Consider the following 19,594-nt stretch of genomic DNA (forward strand, 5'->3'; position numbering starts at 1 on the left):
TGTCATCCCCATATTATTAGTCGTTGAAGCTTATGACTATCTTATGACTAAGCTTATGACTAACAAAATGTCTATTACTAAATAATATAAAATATTTTTGAAAGAAAGGCAGCTATAAAGGTCCTTAGAGAGGGCTGGTGGCCCTCCAGCCACTTTTCAACATCCTCTTCAACATGTCCTTTAAGTTTCAACTTAATACCGAAGTGAATGGTAGTGCCTTTTGATTTAGCATAACAAACCATTCAACATCCTCCATAATTTAAGCTTTATACCCTTAGCCTTTTTGGATACACCCAGAATCAAATATTTCTCCTTCTCCTAATGATAAATTCTGTGCGTTAACAATGGGCAAATTCAATAATTTAAATCCTGTCCCGGGGATTTGGGAGGGGGGCATTGCATCTCTGGAAGTATAACTATTAGACCTTCTGACCAGTATGAGCAAACCGACGCTCCCAAAATTTTGATCAGTGTTGAGGAGAGGGGGCACTTAAAATTGCCAAAGGGTGGGGCTGGGTAGTTGTCCTCTAATCACATAAGAAAATTCACTCTTAATTGAAATGGTAGGAAAACAATTTACATTTGAGTGGCCTAGTAAAAAAGGTTTGAATTGTTCTTGGACTAAAGAAATTAGCATATCTTCAGTTTCCTGATTCCACATTTCCAAATCCTTTTATAAGTTTTCTCTGGAATTCTTTTCATATTGGTTATCTTTATGAACTTTTCGAAAAAGTTAACTAAAGTTTAACTCTAATGCTTGCCCACGTAAAGGTTTTTGGAAGGTTAACGAAGCAACTTTTCGAGCTTTGCGGATAACTTTCCAAACTTTACGAACGCCATCTGAGCCATCTTTAAAGCTTTTTCTTATCCCTTTCATTTTAATCATTTAAAAACAGCAACATAAACAGCAACTTTTAAAAGAAATATCGCTTAATTGGGGGGTCGGGTCGGTGGGCATTATCTGTTTCAATCATTTGTAAGTTGAACGTTTGTATCCTCTTGTAATTTAGATTTTAGTATTTCTTGTAAGGGAAATCATTAGATGGCTAATTTAAATGGTTGTAAATAGACAACTGTGGTGTCACTAAAGCCAACTGTTATTTAGAAAATGACTTTAAAACTTAGTTGGATGTTAGTATATAAGTACTCCTGCTCTAAATAAACACCACACTGTATTGTAAAATGATTTATTAATTCATTCCTTGATGTCCATTAATTCAAGAATGGCTAATAAGTTGTCAGAATGTTAGTGTTTTTCTCTGAGTAGGTCCAACTGTAAACTAGAAGCAAGAATAGGAAGCTTACCATTACAATAGCTTTTCTAAAATTTGTATTGGGTTCCTTATGTTAGCTTCATAGTTTTATCCTGAAGGGAGAGTTGGGAATGTATGCAGGATTTTTGTACAAAGTTACCTGTACAGAAGTTGAATGGATGGGCGTATTGCTCAGAAATAGGTTTTACCTTATTTTACCCTTTCCCATACGAAAATTTTTAAGACAATGACCCTAAAAATCAGTTTAGTTATTTCAGACAGTTATTTCACTTGGTGAATCTTGCAATCTCTTGTATACTAGGCCCTATTGAAAAGAGAAGGATTTATTGATTTAACTCATAATATGCCACTAAAATAATGCTATCTCCCTAAAAAAGCCAAGTCTTTCCACAGCAGAGGTAGAGAAAACAAAATCCTTAAATCAAAAAGAATACTTGGCCACTGACATAACTAATCTAATCACACTAAACAATAAATATCAAAAAAATCATTAATTTACTTTGCCTCCAGGAACATCATATCAACATAACCCAACAGTAAATATATTAATCAATCACACCTCATATTCTACAAAAAGCAGTTACTTAATGATTTTTCTAAATATATGGGGGTCTCCAATAATTTTATATCACTAGTTAAACTATTCTATTTCTAATATATTCTCTGATGCCAACCTGCCTTTTTTACTAGCTTAGGTAAGCTTATTACCACCTATCATTATTGTTCTATTTCTGTACTATTTACCCATTATTTTTTTTTTTTTTTACTTCTTTGGAAGTTTGAGTTGTTTATTAAGCAGTTCAAATCTTCTATGGTTAAACAAAATTTCATGATATAACATTTTATGCTATCCCAAATGAAGCAGCATAACCAATTGTTCTGATAGGCTCATCAACTATCATTGTCTGACTGATAATGTGTCTTCACACAGTAAAAAAATATGAGTAAGGAATTTCACAAAGACTTAAAGTGTAAATAATGGTCCTCAAATGGGGTAAAAAAAAAAATAACAAATGAATCACAAAAGTTGAAATACCCATTATATTCTATCCTAGTTGCTTAATTAATGACCATCATCGCAGTGATATATCTAAGGATAAGAAATGTGATATCTTATATGTGGGTAGGGATGCATCAGTTTATTTTGTGGTGGACAGTGGGTTATTCCATGTCAAGTCCACCAGGTTATGACAGCCACCTCTTTAGATTTTGATGAAACTTGGCACAATTGTTGCAATTGCAATCCTATTGATAAATACCAAATTTTATTTCTCTATCTCTTATAGTTTTTTTTTTCTATAAATTTTTTTATTTTCTTAATTTAATGCAATTTTGGCCTTGGATTTTGCATCTTGCAATGTAACTTGTAGCTTAAAAAAATATTATCTTGAAAACTATTTTAGATATCACCATGAAACTTTGCATAATATTTGATCAAAATATTTAAAATCAAGAAAAAATACATTCACTAACCTTGCTCAACTCCAAAAAATAATAAAAATACCATAACCAGAATATATTTTTTATTTGTAAACCATTGCTGGGATTTACTAAAATTGCAATATCTCAGGTCTCAGACCTGGTAAAGTGTTAAATTTTTTTTACATACTCCTAGATACATAGGCTAACATATGAACAAAAAAGATTTATGGCTTTTTCACACATATAGTTAATATTCCAAAAAGTAGAATATTATTAAGAAATTATAAATTTGTGGTTTACTTACTTGTAATAAATGTGAAATAAAATAAAAACTGAAGTCTAAGAATCAATATCTTTTACAGCAATTATTAGTTCTGCTTGTTATATTTTTTCCACTTCATCCAACACTCTTCTGTTTTTCTGATACACTCTTTTTTGAAGTAGTCTATTCTGCCAGTGCTACTTGATTAAAGTGCTTGATCAACTGTACTGACTGATAATGTGCTCCAAAGGTATTTTAGCATTAATTTTATATAATTATTTATAAATAATATTTATAATAATATTAATAATATTTATAAATAAATTATTTATAATTTATATTATTTATAATTATATTTTTTATATAATTTTATAATTTGTATATAATTTTAATTTTAGCATTTTCTTCTTCATGAAACACAGTTTTAACAAGTCCAAAGTACCACTTTCCATTGTAGTTTGCAGCCACATAATGGTTTAAAGATGGTTGAATGCAGACCCAATCCATAGCAGAATAAAAAAACATTAGAGTAGGATTAGGACTATCACTAGTCCTCCTTATTTCAATTTGATTTGTATTTAGTGGTTTGAAATAATTGAAAAATTTTAAAACCATCATTTAAAAATTGTGACGCTAACTCCAATCTAAAAGCTTCAGCATTTTTTTGTCAATAAAGTGAAAGTTTATTTTTTCAATGTTGACTTTACAGAAATCATAAACTGCAGTTGCTGTCTTGATTTGATTTTCATCTGAAAGTTGATGGCTGGCTAATTCTCTTTATAGGCTAATTCTCTTTAAACTCTAAAAAATGGAATTTTGATACCAATAGCTACATCAAAAGAATCACATTTTAATGCTGATTTTAAATATATTCAAGTTGAGTCCAACTGGATGAATTGTGTTCTAGTGGTAACTTTGGTTCTGTGATAACTCTCTCTGCTTCTGCTCTATTTCAACTCTGGCATGCTAATTGCTTGATTAGGACAGCTAAGCCACCAATGCTAGGCTTGATGTATATATATATATATATATATATAAATAAAGTTTATGTATGAATGAAGTACACATAAGTGTGTTTGTTTCCTGTGACCATACATTAAAACAGCTAAAGAAAAAAAGATTGAAACGTTGGACTTTGGTACAACTATATTGAAACCATGTAAATGGTTACAAACAAACATATATTGAAAAATGTCATAGAAAAGAAGTGTCCTAAGGTGTGAAAATTCCATGAAAGAGAAAGAAGTCCTTGCAAGATGCAAGCAAGGCCATATCCAGAGGCTAGGTCTGCCTCCCCCCCCTGAAATGTTTGTTTGACACATAAAAACGTAAAAATTGAAGATAAAAAAAAAATTTTATTCGTTTTTTGAAGTTTTTGTATATATTGATTATATAATCATGTGCTGGCGATGGCTGTTGTCTGTACCGAGTTGTCTCACCAACCAAAGCGCCGAACTTGGGAACACCGACCATCAATTTCTTGCAGCCAAAATAGGGCTTTGCCTAAAAGCTACTAAAACCAACCAGTCCATTTGGGTGACCTTATCCTGAGGTTTAGCAAAATGCTGCTGTCTAACATCTGGATAACATCATTGGTTCTGTGATAACTCTCCACCTCTATTTCAGTGATAACTTTGGAACTCATTTTGAATGGTGTAAGAATAATTTTCACCGAAATCCATTATTACAATTGCTGTATTCAAAGTCGGATCTTCTTTCAGTTTTTTGAATGTATTAGACTGTGATTTTGTAATATATGAATGTGGGATTAGGTTTTCTACCGATTTACTCAGTAAAGAAATAAAGCTTTCAATGCTGATTGATTGGTTAACCATTTCTGTCCTGTGAGTATTAACCCATTGGCTTATAATTATTTCTTCTTCTGAATCATAATCTTCACTCAATTTCGCTGTTAAATATTCAATCAGGGCATCATCAGACAGACAGTTGTCACAATGGCATAGCATACACTCACTGTTTCCAACATTACAAACCAACATCTTGATCAAATCTTTGTAACTTTCTTCAATTTTTACAACATCTAGTAACAATTTCACATTCTGGTGCATGCTCCATACACATACTGTATCGGTACCTGCTGACCCAGCAAGGACACACCACTTTGGTCTTATACTGCAAAATTTCGGGAATCCTATTTTCAAGTTGGGGCATTCCCTTTTAAAACAAGAGTAAAGCTCTCCCAAATTACTGAGAATAAGTCTTTTTTGCATATAAATATTTTTTCAATGCTCACTTTATCTTTTGCTCTGGGTAAAACTCTTGAATTCTCATCACTTTGGCAAAAGTCTTTCACAAGTTTAACTGTGTTTTTGGAGTGTGTTACCTTTTTTAGGGTCAGGGATACCTAGGATACCTTTTTCTCATTTAAGTTTTCTTGCTTGTTCTACCATATATTCGGTCACCTGATATTCTGTAGCAACTTTTTTCAGGCACCAACGTCAGAATCTGGACTTTTTGGGATCTCCCAACAGACATAAGTTTTTCTTTTAAAAGGCCCACAAGCTTATCAAAATCTTCTGCTTTTTTGATAAAATTTATTTTTTCTTCTGACATTTCAATGTCATAATCTAGAGCTTTGGAGATTTTTTCTTTACTTCTTTTGTTACTTTTTCAACTTTTTTTTTTGTTATGCAATCCCTTACTATGTGATAACAAATTATCAAGTTTAATTAGAGCTAAACCCAAATCATCTAAGGCTGCATTTTTTTGTGAAAGGGAGACATTTCTAGATTCAAATGAATCCAATTCAATCATTAGTTCATCATCAGATTCATTTTAAGTGATTTTAGTTTTTTCTTCACAGAAGTTTTGACATGACTGACATTCAACATTATTTATGAGTAACAAAATTACAGACCAACTTGTCTTTTTGTCTAGGTTAATTAAAAATATTTTTTTCACACAATTGTTTTGAAAAACTTAAAGATACACTTCTTAGTGACTTTTTTATTGGCTTGTTGTGTTTTTTAATGAATCTATGCATACTGTTTGATATTTTTCAAACACATTGAGAAAGTAGTAGCTATGATGGGAACAAACATTTTTAAATTGAATTAAATTGATTCCAGACATTAAATTGAATTAAATTGATTCCTACAAGCTTGAGGATTTGTCATTTTGATTTCCGCTTACCCCATCTTAAAACTTTAATTTACTTTCAAACCAAATGTTTCAAGTTGCATATTCTTTTAGTTGGTCTGTAATTTTGTTACTCATAAATAATGTTGAATGTCAGTCAAATATGTGAAAAAGCCATGTATCTTTTTTGTTTATCTGTTAGCCTATGTATCTAGGAGTATGTAAAAAAAAAATATGAACATTACCAGGTCTGAGACCTGAGATATTTTATATTTAGGGAAATTTTATATTTAGAAGGATTTTGTTCTTCAGAGCTCTTATTTTAAATCCCGGCCAGATCTGGTGACATTGGGGGGAGTTGGAGGGGGAAACCAGAAATCTTGGAAAATGTGAAAATTGAGGTATCTTTATCTTACAAATGGATGTTTGGATCTTAATGAAACTTGATATATAAAAAGATCCCATGTCTCATGTTCTATTTTCAATTATAATGGGATCCAGGGACATAGGGGGCTGGAGGGGGAAAACAGAAATCTAGGATAACGCTTAGAGTGGAGAGATCGGGATGAAACTTGATGAGAAGAATAAGCACAAGTTCTAGTTACGTATATTGACATAACTGAACGGATTCAGTCTCTTGGGGGGAGTTTGGGGGGATATGTTAATTCAGGAAAAATAGAAAAATTGAGGTATTTTCAACTTAAGAACTGGTGACCTGATATTGATGAAATTTTATATTTAGAGGGAACTCATGTCTCAGAGCTCTTATTTTGAATCCCGACTAGATTTGGGCGACACTGGAGGGAATTGAAGAGGGAAACCGAAATCTTGGAAAACGCTTAGATTGGAGAAATCGGGATGAAACGTAATGGATAGAATAAGCAAATGTTATAGATATATTACTAACATAACCGGACTGAATCCGATCTCTTTGGGGGAGCTGGGGGGGGGGTCTAGCGCTTTGGCAAGTTTGGTGCTTCTGGACGGGCTAGGACGATCAAAATTGGTAGGCGTGTCAGGGACCCGTACAAATTGTCTTGATAAAGTTGTTTCTCCCAATTCGACCATCTGGGGGGGGGCTGAAGGGAGGGGTAAAATTTAGAAAAAATGAGGTATTTTAACTTACCAGTGGGTGATGGGATCTTAATGAATTTTGATATTTAAGAGATTGTTGTGTTGTCTCATAGCTCTTATTTTAAATCCTGACCAGCATTAAGCTTCTGATTTTACTTTTAAACCAATCTATTGATTCTTAGAATTTTGATTCTATTGATTCTAGAGCTCATACCATATGAGCTCTTGGCTCTTCTTGCCTCGTCACATGTGTCATATGAGCTCTTAGCTCTTGTTTTTTCAGTAAAGTTAGAATTATGTTCTGCCCTTGAGAAGGTATGGGGTTTGCCAAAGACTTATATTTCCTTTCAAGACCTTTCAACTACACTGCGCAAAATGGCCATCTAAAAATTTTTATCGGATGTGTTTTGGTAAAGATAAATTAATTAAAAAAAATTTTTTCCACAAAAGAAGTTTTTAAAGAAAAGTAAAGAGCTGCATTAAACCCTAAGACAGGCAGATATAAAGCTAAATAGTAATTCAAGTGTTAAACAAACATAAATTACTATCAACAAATTAACGAAACCCAAAATGAACAAGAATTACAATAAATTGTCAAGTCAAACTTATTACGAACAGAAACTACCACAAACAGGAGTAGGTCTAACGCCCCTTATCTCTTCTAAAGACCAGAACACAATTCGCATTTGCTCTAGTTTTTATGGCACTTGGTATTAACCAAGTGACATATAGCGATCGCAAATTCTGTCGGTCTGTCCCGGTTTTGCTACTTTAGGCACTTCCAGGTAATCTAGGACGATGAAATTTGGCAGGCGTATCAGGGACCTGACCAGATTAAATTAGAAATAGTCGTTTTCCCGATTTGACCATCTGGGGGGGGGGTGGCCGGTTAATTCGAAAAAAATAGAAAAACTGAGTTATTTTTAACTTACAAACGGTTGATCTTAATGAAATTTGATGTTTGGAAGGGTATCGTGTCTCAGAGCTCTTATTTTAAATCCCGACTGGATCTGGTGACTTTGGGGGGGGGGAGTTTTTTGGGGGGAACCTGAAATCTTGGAAAACGCTCAGAGTGGAGGGATGGGGATGAAACTTGGTGGGAAAAATATGCAGAAGTCTTAGATACGTGATTGACATAATCGGAATGGATCCGCTCTATTTGGGGGAATTGGCGGGGGGGGGGGAGGTTTAATTCTGAAAAATTAGAAAAATGACATTTTTAACTTACGAAGGAGTAATCGGATCTCCATGAAACTTCATATTTATAAGCACCTCGTAACTCAGATCTCTTATTTTAAGTCCCAACTGGATCCAGCGTTATTGGGGGTGGGGGGGTAGTTGGGGAGGACTGGAAATCTTAGAAAATTCTTAAAGTGGAGAGATCAGGATGAAACTGGGTGGGGAGAATAAAAACAAGTCCAAGATACGTGGCTGACATAAACAGACCGGATCCGCTCTCTTTAGTGGAGTTGGAGGGGGGATAATTAGAAAAAATGAGGTATTTGTAACTTACGAACGGGTGTCAGATCTTAATGAAATTTGATATTCAGAAGGACTTATGCTTTAGAGCTCTTATTTTAAATTCCGACCAGATCCTGCGACATTTGGGAGGGGGGGTTGGAGCGGGAAACCGGAACTATTGGAAAACGTGAAAATTGAGGTATCTTTATATTATGAATAGGTGATCGGATCTTAATTAAACTTGATATATAGAAGGATCTTATGTCTCAGATGCTCCATTTTCGACTCGAATTGGATCCGGGGACATAGGAGGTTGGAGGGGGGAACAGAAATCTTGGAAAACGCTTAGAGTGAAGAGATCGGGATGAAACTTGATGGGAAGAATAAGCACAAGTTCTAGATACGTAATTGATATAATTGGAACGGATCCGTTCTCTTTGGAGGAGTTAGGGGGTGTTAATTTGGAGACATTAGAAAAATTGAGGTATTTTTAACTTAAGAACAGGCGACCGGATCTTAATGAAATTTGATATTTAGAAGTAATTCATGTCTCAGAGCTCTTATTTCAAATCCTGACCAGATTTGTTGACATTGGGGGGGGGGAGTTGGAGGGGGAAATCGGAAATCTTGGAAAACGCTTAGAGTGGAGGAATCGGGATGAAGCTTGGTGGGTAGAATAAGCAAATGTCGTAGATACGTGATTTACGTAAAAGTACTGGATTCGCTCTCTTTGGGGGAGTTAGGGTATGGGGTTCAGTGCTTTGGACAGTTTTGGTGCTTCTGGACGTGCTAGGACGATAAAAATTGGTTGGCGTGTCAGGGAGCTGCACAAATTTACTTGATCAAGTCGTTTTTAGTTTTGACCTGTTGAAGCTGGAGTCAATATTGTCTCAATTTGATTTGCCCTCCTTCCTCTTTCATTTATAAATTATTTAATGTGAACCCAAATTTAACCAGGTATTCAATTTCTGAATCTATCTTTCTAAAAAGCACTAGTTTCATAGTCTATTTCTGTCGCGTGTATTCTCAATATCTGCGTTAGTATTTTGCTAAACTCACTGACTATAAGTGGATAATAACCATTCAAACGTGTCCGAGGAAAAAAGTGTGCTACAGTTTCTACCTGTTTTAAGGGGTTTTCTTGTGTCTGTAATTATTGGTATTCCGTAGGTGACAGAATGACAGAATTCTTCAATAAAGAAAATATGAGACAAGACGTAATCAAGTTGAAGATGCTGATAGATAAAGACGAGGCGAAGAAATTGAATAGCTCAAAGGAAGACATGAAAAAAATCGACAAAGGTATCAAGGAGAAAAAGAAACAGATACAAAACTTGAAAATGCAAATAGATTTGCTGGAGGTGGAGGAGGCAGTTGCAGCTGCACCAGTGGTAAGAATTTGTTCTATGATCTTTGAACTATTTTTTAACAAAAATGGCTAATTGCAAAATGGTAATCACAAATTTTTATCGCTTGTATTTGGGAAAAAAAGGTGTGGGGGGTCCAGTTGCCCTCTGATCTTTTTTGACTCCTACAAACTGAACTAGAACTTTCAATTTCTTATAAAATGAGCCCTCTATGAAGTTTACACACTCTTTACTCTATAAGAGCCATATATGCCCCCAGGGCATAACTTCCAACGTCTGCCCCGGTCCAAAACTAGTCTGGGAGAGAGACGCCAGCAGCTGAAAAACCTGCAGAAACAACTGGATATAGTGGAACTGGACGAGGTAATTGAAACTGGACGAGGTAATTGAAAAAAGGTGTGGGGGGTCCAGTTGCCCTCTGATCTTTTTTGACTCCTACAAACTGAACTAGAACTTTCAATTTCTTATAAAATGAGCCCTCTATGAAGTTTACACACTCTTTACTCTATAAGAGCCATATATGCCCCCAGGGCATAACTTCCAACGTCTGCCCCTGGTCAAAAACTCGTCTGGGACAGAGACGCCAGCAGCTGAAAAACCTTCAGAAACAACTGGAAGTGGAAGAGGTAATTGAAACAGTTATATGTTTTATGTATTAATTCTTAATGTTATGTATTAATGTTATCTTGTGGCGGCTTGTCAAAAATGAAAAAGAAGAGCAAAGACACATGCGGTTAGAAGACATGCGACATCGAGCATGTGAGCGAGTCAAAAATGAAAATGAAGAGCAAATATATACGTGGTTAGAAGAACAGCGGTGGTGTTTCAAAAATGAAAATGAAGAGACACACGCTGTTAGAAGACAAGCGACACCGAGCATGTGAGCGAGTCAATGAAAATCAACCCGGACAGAGAGAATGGAAACGTGTCAAAATTGAAAATGATAGCGATGATGATTGGGTTTGGGATTTTGACATGGATAGGTCATCAATGCGTACCATATTTAGAAAAAGAAGAAAACAAAGGTTCGGCGATATGTATATCATAATGACGAAAGACAAGCCGAGGTAAACCCAACCAAACAAATTGAAAATAATAGCGATGATGATTGGGTTTTGGATTTTAACACGGATAATGTTATCAGTGTCTACCATAGTTATCAATGTTATCAGTGTCTTCATTCGGGAAAAGCTTTAAAAAAAGCAATTTATGGGTCTCACAAAGAGAAGAAGACTCGAAGAAATCGGCCATGTACTCTTTTATCGTATCGGGCGAAACTCCTTTAGCAAGATTTTTCTGTACAAAGCACAGGATAGGATTGTAGAAAAGTTCATCTTCGCACCAATTACCAGTTCCCATTTTCTCTAGATTGAAGGTTCACTTCCGAGAGAAGTAAGGGAAGCGTTGGAGGCTGCCTACCTTGTCTTACATTAGCCTGACAGTAAATAAATGAATCAATTACAACTCATATTCTACAAAAAGCAGTTCCTTGATGATTTTTCTAAATATTTGGTGGTCTCCAATAATGTTAATATCATTCTATTATATTATTATATATTTATATTATTCTATTTCTATACTATTTACCCTTGTTTTTTTTTTTGCTTCTTTGGAAGTTTAAGTCATTTATTAAGCCGTTCGAGTCTTCTACGGTTAAACAAAATTTGATTATATAACATTTTATGCTATCTCAAATGAAGCAGCATAACCAATTGTTCTGATAGGTTCATCAATTATCATTGTCTGACTGATAATGTGTCTTCGCACAGTTAAAAAATATGAGTAAGGAATCTCACAAAAACTTAAAGTGTAAATAATGGTCCCCAACAGAGGTAAAAAAAACAAAATAACAAATGAGGCTTAGATCACATAAGTTGAAATACCCATTATATTCTATCCTAGTTGCTTAATTAATGACCATCATTGCAGTGATATATCTAAGGAATAAGAAATATGATATCTTGTATGTGGGTAGGGATGCAGCAATTTATTTTGTGGTGGACAGTGTCAATTGAGAGCACACATTTTAAAAACGCCAAAAACGGCTGTTTAAACGAAAAATAAAGTAAATCATAGAAGAGAATCGTAAGAAAATCAAATTTTCTGAACGATATGGATTGAGGACCCACCTTGCAAATTGGATATTTCTTACAGTACCTAACTAATGTATAATACTGGGGTTACATTTTAGTAATAGCAAAAGAAACTCCCATCAAATGCAATCTAAGGTACTGTTGTTTTCTTCATCTTTTGCATTTTTGCGCTGTTGCTTAGTTTTTGTTAGCCATTAAAAAAGCACCATATCATTATACTGCTTATGTGACACGATTCTAATTATGTGTTAACTTACTTAGGTAATTAGTTCTGATTCACGTGGTCGTGTGACCTTAAAACCTGAGTCACGTGAACATACAATATTTGCGTTTTGGGCATGATTAAAGTTTCCTTGTCCAGTATTTTGCGGGAAATACCTGTCACTGTATTAAAGACCAGATGATTTTAAAAACAGCTTGTCGTAAAATTTGAAGGAGAACAAGGAGTAGAGGGGGGGGGGTTATCTCAAAAGATTTCTCTCAACTAGTCATTGATCAACTTTTCAATCTGGACTTTGGTGAGCTTTTATTTTAGCTAAATTATTTGAAGAATGTGTTCCACATGACATTGGTTGTCCTTTTTTCTTCTTCCTTCAGCTTTTATTGTAAAAATATTAAAGTCCATGTTGCATATTAATTAGTATGTTTACAGACTGTCATTACTTAAGTAAGGCTTTTTCAAATAATCAAACTTTTTTTAAATTCAGATGTCTTCAACTATCTAGGCTATGGTAGTGTTAAGATAGAAAAAATTGGGTATGGCAAGTGTTGTAAAATTGTCGTAAAAAAATGTGGCAAGATAAGATGTTTATTAAAAAAAAATACTCTCACAAGCCCCAAAGGGCCAAACGTGGTGATTGATATTGGATACAATATGGTTCTTGTCAGGAAATATAGGGTAAAATTGATGTTTTAGAGTTGTCTTAAAAGTCTTCTATAACTGCCCTTGTTTTTATGGCTCTTGGTATTAACCAAGTGACTTATAGCAATCGCCAATTCTGTCGGTCTGTCTGTCTGTCGGTCCCGGTTTTGCTACTTTAGGCACTTCCAGGTAAGCTAGGACGATGTAATTTGGCAAGCGTATCAGGGACCGGACCAGATTAAATTAGAAATAGTCGCTGTCCCGATTTGACCATCTGGGGGGAGTGGGGGGCCGGTTAACTCGCAAAAAATAGAAAAAATGAAGTATTTTTAAATTATGAGTGGGTGATTGGATCTTAATGAAATTTGATGTTGGAATGATATTGTGTCTCAGAGCTCTTATTTTAAATCTCGACCGGATCTGATGACATAGGGGGGAGTTGGAGGGGGGAAACCCCTCCAACCCATCCACTCTCTTTACTGCTAGTACTATGAAGAACTCACCGCAGCACCAAGCCACTGGAGTCCAACACAGCTACGCACGCTCCTCTATCCCAATTTATTCAGAGCCCTCTTTACACCCTCCCAGGAAGTTTCTATTCCCTTTAAATCTTTCTTATAACATCCTCCCACCTCAACTGCGGACAACCTGCTTTCTGTTTAGCCCTAGACAGTTGGCTGAAAAGGACAATTTTTGGTAGTCTGTCATCCTTTATCCGCAGATTGTGCCCTAGCTATATCTACCTTTCTCTCATTACAGCCCTACAAAGCGGTATTTACCTACGATATTTGCACCACCTACTGTTTGAAATACGGTCTGTCAGAGGGTTTCATTAGTTTATTTATAATGATTTATTTACGTTTTAAGCATGACTTTTTTTCACTACTTCTGCTCCCCTTTGGTTTAAATTAGTTCTGTACTTATTTTAAAAAACTTCTTTTGTTGAAACTTCTTCTGTTTGTTAAGTTAAAAAATTTAATTTCTGTAAGTTTTGTTGATATTTTTTTTTATTGATGAATAAAAGCAAAAAGATTTTGGGTTGCTCTTCATATTCTGGACAAAATTTTGTTAGGAATTCTAAAAATAGCTATATTATAGAACTACAAATGGTTGGGTACGGGTACTAGTATTTTAAGAAATGTGAACAATTTTGGGAATTTTTGGGGGGTGAAGCTGTTCCGTCGTATCTACTGTTACAACCTTTGATATAGACGAATAATGATCAAACACTTCGTTGTAGGAATTTTTTGTGTGTGTTATATTTTGATTTAATAGCTTGTTTGTTTGCATTTATGCATTTTGAGCTAGTATATTAGCTAATATAGTTCCAATTTGTTGTAAAAAAAAAAAAAGGAGATGAAGAATCCGTGACAAGATTTGTTTCCAGTTGCGATTCCCTTGGTTCTGAAACTTTTATTGAGGTGTCTTCACGGCCTGAAATTTTAATGAGATCAAAAAAAGAGATCACACTAAGAATATAACACACTAATAACACACACTTTCAAACTAAGAATCAATACAACCATTTTTTTTCAAACATTCTTTGTCGCTGATGAACTTCCTTCGGTCAACAAATCAAAATTTAGTATCTACTTGTCCTTTCCGTCCAATATTCCCTCACAGTTTCAGCTAGGTCGCTTAAGGCGTTAATCTATACCATTAACCGTATATGAACTATTGAAGACGTCTCATTCTGATATCCTGGATGGAGATAGTGTCATTTGATTTAGCTCAACATCACCTTCAATATTTACAGAAAGTTTCAAATATCTTAGCCGTTCCTGCTGTATTGCAGATGAACCATTTTGACACCCTGGATGCATACAGTTCACCGATTTAGTTCAATATCCCCATCGGCATTCCCTCAAGACAGAGTTTTTTTATTTAGTTTAACATTTCTCTCAACTTTCGGTGAAAGTTCCCACTTAATACTCTTAAATGTTCCCGAGTTATTGCATATATGCCATATTGACATTCATAATGCACTTAATGTCTCCTGAATTAGTTCAATATACCTCTCGATATTCACTCGAAATTTTTACTTAATACTGTTAGGTGTTCCTGAAATATTATAAATGCGCCCTTTTTTTACCTTTATGTTCACAGTTGCTTTTGACTTTGTTGTACAATGTTTGTTTATTCCCTGAAAGTTTCTACTGTGGTCTATGGAACTTCCTGAGATACTGTCAATATGTCTTTTTGGCAACCTTGATGCACATAGTGCGTTTTGATTTTGATCAGTACCATCTGTACAATTATCTGAAAGTCGCCTTAATACCCTAAGAAGTTGCTGAGATGTTTTTGATATGCCCTTTTTTCAACCTGAATACAGGTAGTATCTTATCGTTGAATTCAATTTGCTCTCTGATCATTCCTTGAAAGTTAAACTTGATATCAAAAGCTGTTCGTGACATGTTGCGGATACTGTCTTTTGACAATTTGTTCGGGATCTATCTCAACATGCACCGAAGGTTTCAGTTTTATACTTTAAGCAATTCTTGTTATATTATAGGTTCATCATTTTGACGAAATGGATGCACATAGTGTCTTTCGATTTAGTTTCGAATCCTCCCCCAGCATCCTCTGAAAGCGTCTACTAAATACTCTTAGCCGCTCTTGATATTTTGCAGACGCGCCTTTTCGACTACTTAGGTGTATATTGTATACTTTGATTTTGTTCGACACCCTCCTCACCAATGATTGAAGGTTTCAACTTAATACCCTTAGAAATTACTAAGATATTGGAGATGTGCTCTTTTGACTACCTGGATGCACATATATTCTTATGATTCAGTTCGATTTTCTTCTCAACCTTCTCCTAAACTTAAAAACCCTAGCTGCTCAGTTATTGTATACTAGCCATTTTGACAATCAAGATATTAGTCTACTTTCATGTTTAATTCCTGGTCTGACATGTTGAGAGCCAAAATAATTGGACAATATCAACGCGGTAGCTCCCGAAAATTTCTGGGACAGCACTGCAACGCAACTGTGACCATGACTGGGGTCTCATTCGGAACCGGTTTTAGACTGATTGGAAACCAGTAACATCTGGATTGCCTCGTGAGTTGTTCCTCACTTCCTCAAGGCCATGGTCACACAACAGTTGCATGCGCAATCAGCAATTCTAGTCTCAAAACAGTTGCCCCGAGGCCGCTGGGCCTTAGTCGCTCCTGAGCCGTTCTTGATAGTGCAAATGCGTCTTTCTTACGACCTTGTTACACGTAGTACACCTTCCTCACTCATACAGTTCACCACCCTTCTCACCATCCCCGAAAACCTCACTAAATTTGATCACAAAGGATTTCAATAAAAGGGGTACCAGAATTGATAATAAGTAAAATACGCTTAGCTACATATATATATATATATATATATATATATATATATATATATATATATATATATATATATTGTATAATATATTAGTTCTTCATCACTTTTTCGATGGTTTTATCTCCGTGGGCCTCTTAGAAAATGTAAATTTTTTAAATCACACCTTATCTACCCATGAAAGTTTTTGCCCAGAAAATTTCTTTTCCGCCAAAAACTAATCCATGCTACCCCTGCCCCTCCTTAGGTAGTGCTCATTTTCACATTTAGTATTTATCTTGTATTGACTAATTCAGTTTTAAGGAACACATTTGTATCTGTGCTTTTCCTATGTCACAAAATGTTCCAGGAAAGTCTAAAAGGATTTGTTAATAGCAAGCATAATTACATGTGAAGAAAAAAGGTCTTGACCAGACATCACAACCATCTTGAGGTTTTCGCTCTTGTAATGTATCTAGCCAGTCTTCAAAATTTATCTTTTTATAAATTTTTTAGTTCGGAAAAACATATTGTCTATTGTCTGCAAATGATTGACTTTTCTTTTCTTTTCTAGATAATGAAGTAAATTGGGCAGTGCTGGGCAGTAAATTTCGGAACTCTCTATAAGCCTGTTCTCTGTTGCATTCGTCTTTTTGTGTATAGACGCTTATTTTTACATAAAAAGACAGTGCAGCAGAACTGGTTTCTTATAATTTTAAAGTTTAAATAAAAAAAAACAAGGGTTCTAAACCTCAAGTTAAATAGAATCTCAGTAAAATTCGCGTATATTTTTTTTGCTCCCCTTTTTATATTCTATTAAAAAAATAGAACCCTCAAAAAATTTTTAATCAATTGCTTCAATTTTTTGCTCATCCTTCACCTAACGAATTTACTGCTCATTGAAGCTGTGCAATTATGTGGCCTCTGCTCCTGACAAAGAACCTCTTCCTGACTCAACATACAACAAAATTTTTTATTTTATATTTTAATATAAATTTAATCAATAAAATATTGTTTCTTTATATTCTTGCAAACTGCTTGTTGTTCTTAGAGCTAGGGATAGTTCATAGGGACGGAGTACAAGATAGAGAAAATTAAATAAATACATAACTATGTTTATCAAAACAATTTATGAAGAGCACTTACTATACACGAACAACTATTGTATACTTTCAACTTTAAGCATCCCCTTTTAAGAAGGGGATGCCATGAAGGAAAAGTGATATTGTGGTTATGTTTCAAAAACAGTTTCGACAGACCTATTTTGGGCCCACCATTTTATATTTGCGGATTAAAGCTAAACTTAAAAAATCTAGCTAGGACTTTTTTATATATAGAGTGAACCTGATAAAAGTAGGAAAGGGGATCTTGCTTGTCCAAAAACCCCAATGCCAAGGTTTACTGTATCTATATGCTTACTAATGGCGAAGTAATAATAATCATAAAATAACTAAAATGATTCATTCTTTCGAATATATTGACCATCGGGTAAAGAATAATTTCAATTGAAAATATATTGCGTATTCATTGAAGAGGCAATGCTACTAGTTGTTTTGGGGAGTTAAATGAGGGTTGCCCAGCTCATATTAATGGCCTTTTCTGTTTCTTTTTGTGCTGGATTTCTTCATTCAATTTAGTCTGTTTGGTTTAAGATTGTTAACTTAGAGGATTCGACTTATGCCCGCTCTGGTCTCTAAAATTGTATCTTTTCTTTCGCGAAATGCATCGTTTTCATGCATTAAATTTTTAAATCAAATTAACAGTGTATACAGTACTTTTGCGTTGACGATAGCTTCTGGTCTATGGATGAGCATCCTAACCCCAAAAAACCTTTGGGGGTTTTCATGAGTATCTAGGCTTGTATGAGAAGCCTAGAGGAAACTTTTAAGAACCTAATAAAATTATTGAAGAAGAATTTTTATCGTCCTTCAAAAGAACTTTGCTGTAAGGTCGTGGAAATATGGCATATATTTTGTGACATTTTACAAAATGTTGAAGATTAGCAAAAAAATATATAAAACGCCTTTTTAAACCGTCGATTGTTGAAAAGACGTTATACTTTTGACTGTGGGGGAGACCTGTACTTAACACTTTCGGTCTCTAAAACTCATGAAAATTTGGTTATAATAAATTTTCAGTTGATTGTAAATCGAAAGTAACTCTAGAACAAAAGAGGTTATAGTATTAAGCATTAATTATTTATAGCATAAGTGCAACAGCATTTTTCATAAGCTTGCTCTTTGGGAAACAAGTTCTTTCTGCTGTTGTAATTGAAAATACCCTTTATAACAATTTTTTTGCCGATTCGAGATATAAGGCTCAACCCCTTTTCATAGATTGTTGGCAACAGTAGTATTTTTTTAAATATAAGAAACATAGGAATTGACTATCCCTTGTTTCTTCACCTACCGTAACGGTGATACTAGTATATCGCTAGTAAGAATTGTGGGTACTCAGAAGAATATCCATTGACACCCTGTTATATCTCTAGAAGCCGTATTATTAATCCTTTGGAGGAGTATAAACAGCTTTCTATGAGCTCTGCAGAACACGGACATTCACTTTTGGGAACAAGCTTTGTGTAAAATTTGCAGAGAAGTATAATTGAGATGGATGGCATTGTGTCCATAGAAGGTATGATATCACCGTGCTTTCTTGCCCAAAAGGAACAAACCCATTCGAGAATATCTACCGCGTGAATGGATGGTGAAAATATATTTTTGAGGAGATGGGATTAATCAATATTCTTTATAGCTTTACCTCCAAAGATGAAACCAGGGTGTTGCACGATCTTTGACTGACTAACTGATTTTTGTGTGTGTTCTCTCTGTCTTTGATTTTTGGAAACTGACCCTCTTGACAATAGATAACTTTTCTGTCTCCACAAGATATACCTATGGGTACCGGGAAACCTAGGTTGTGTCTCCATTTCTAAGGACATTTGTCAGTATCAGTAAAAAAGTATAGATAATTTTTTACCTCAAAACAGCGTCGATCTGAAAACACTGTCAATTAGTCCAATCTGTTTTAATGTATTGCACCTTGCATACGGTAAAGCCCTGCTTGTCCATAAATGTGGTCATGATAAAAGTTGAAAAAAATCAAAAAGAAAGTGTTCTCCACTAATATTTAATATTTGCACCATAATGCATTTTAAATTACATAAGCCGATTTTTTTTCTGTTGACAAGATTATTACCTGCCCTTTAAATAAAAATGGTTAATGGCCTCTTTTGAATTATATTATTGAAAACAGGAAGTTTTGCATAAAAAGCAAAAAGTTCAAACCAAACGAGAACCAAAAAGTAAAATCCAAAAGATTTTGCATAAACTCTTAGTTTGAGCAAAATAATTTTGATAACTCAAGCA

The 19,594-nt window shown here is 34.6% G+C and overlaps 1 long non-coding RNA gene across 1 annotated transcript; it reads left to right on the forward strand.

The window, feature by feature from the left end:
* The first annotated feature begins 894 nt into the window (after positions 1-894).
* On the forward strand, positions 895-17,248 carry LOC136041059 (uncharacterized). Its single transcript, XR_010620956.1, has 3 exons — positions 895-976; positions 9,763-9,983; positions 16,801-17,248. It is a non-coding gene; the product is annotated as an uncharacterized LOC136041059 (long non-coding RNA).
* The last annotated feature ends 2,346 nt before the right edge of the window (positions 17,249-19,594 follow it).

The sequence above is a fragment of the Artemia franciscana genome, chromosome 21 (assembly GCF_032884065.1).
Source record: "Artemia franciscana chromosome 21, ASM3288406v1, whole genome shotgun sequence".
Classification (NCBI taxonomy): Eukaryota; Metazoa; Arthropoda; class Branchiopoda; order Anostraca; family Artemiidae; genus Artemia; species Artemia franciscana.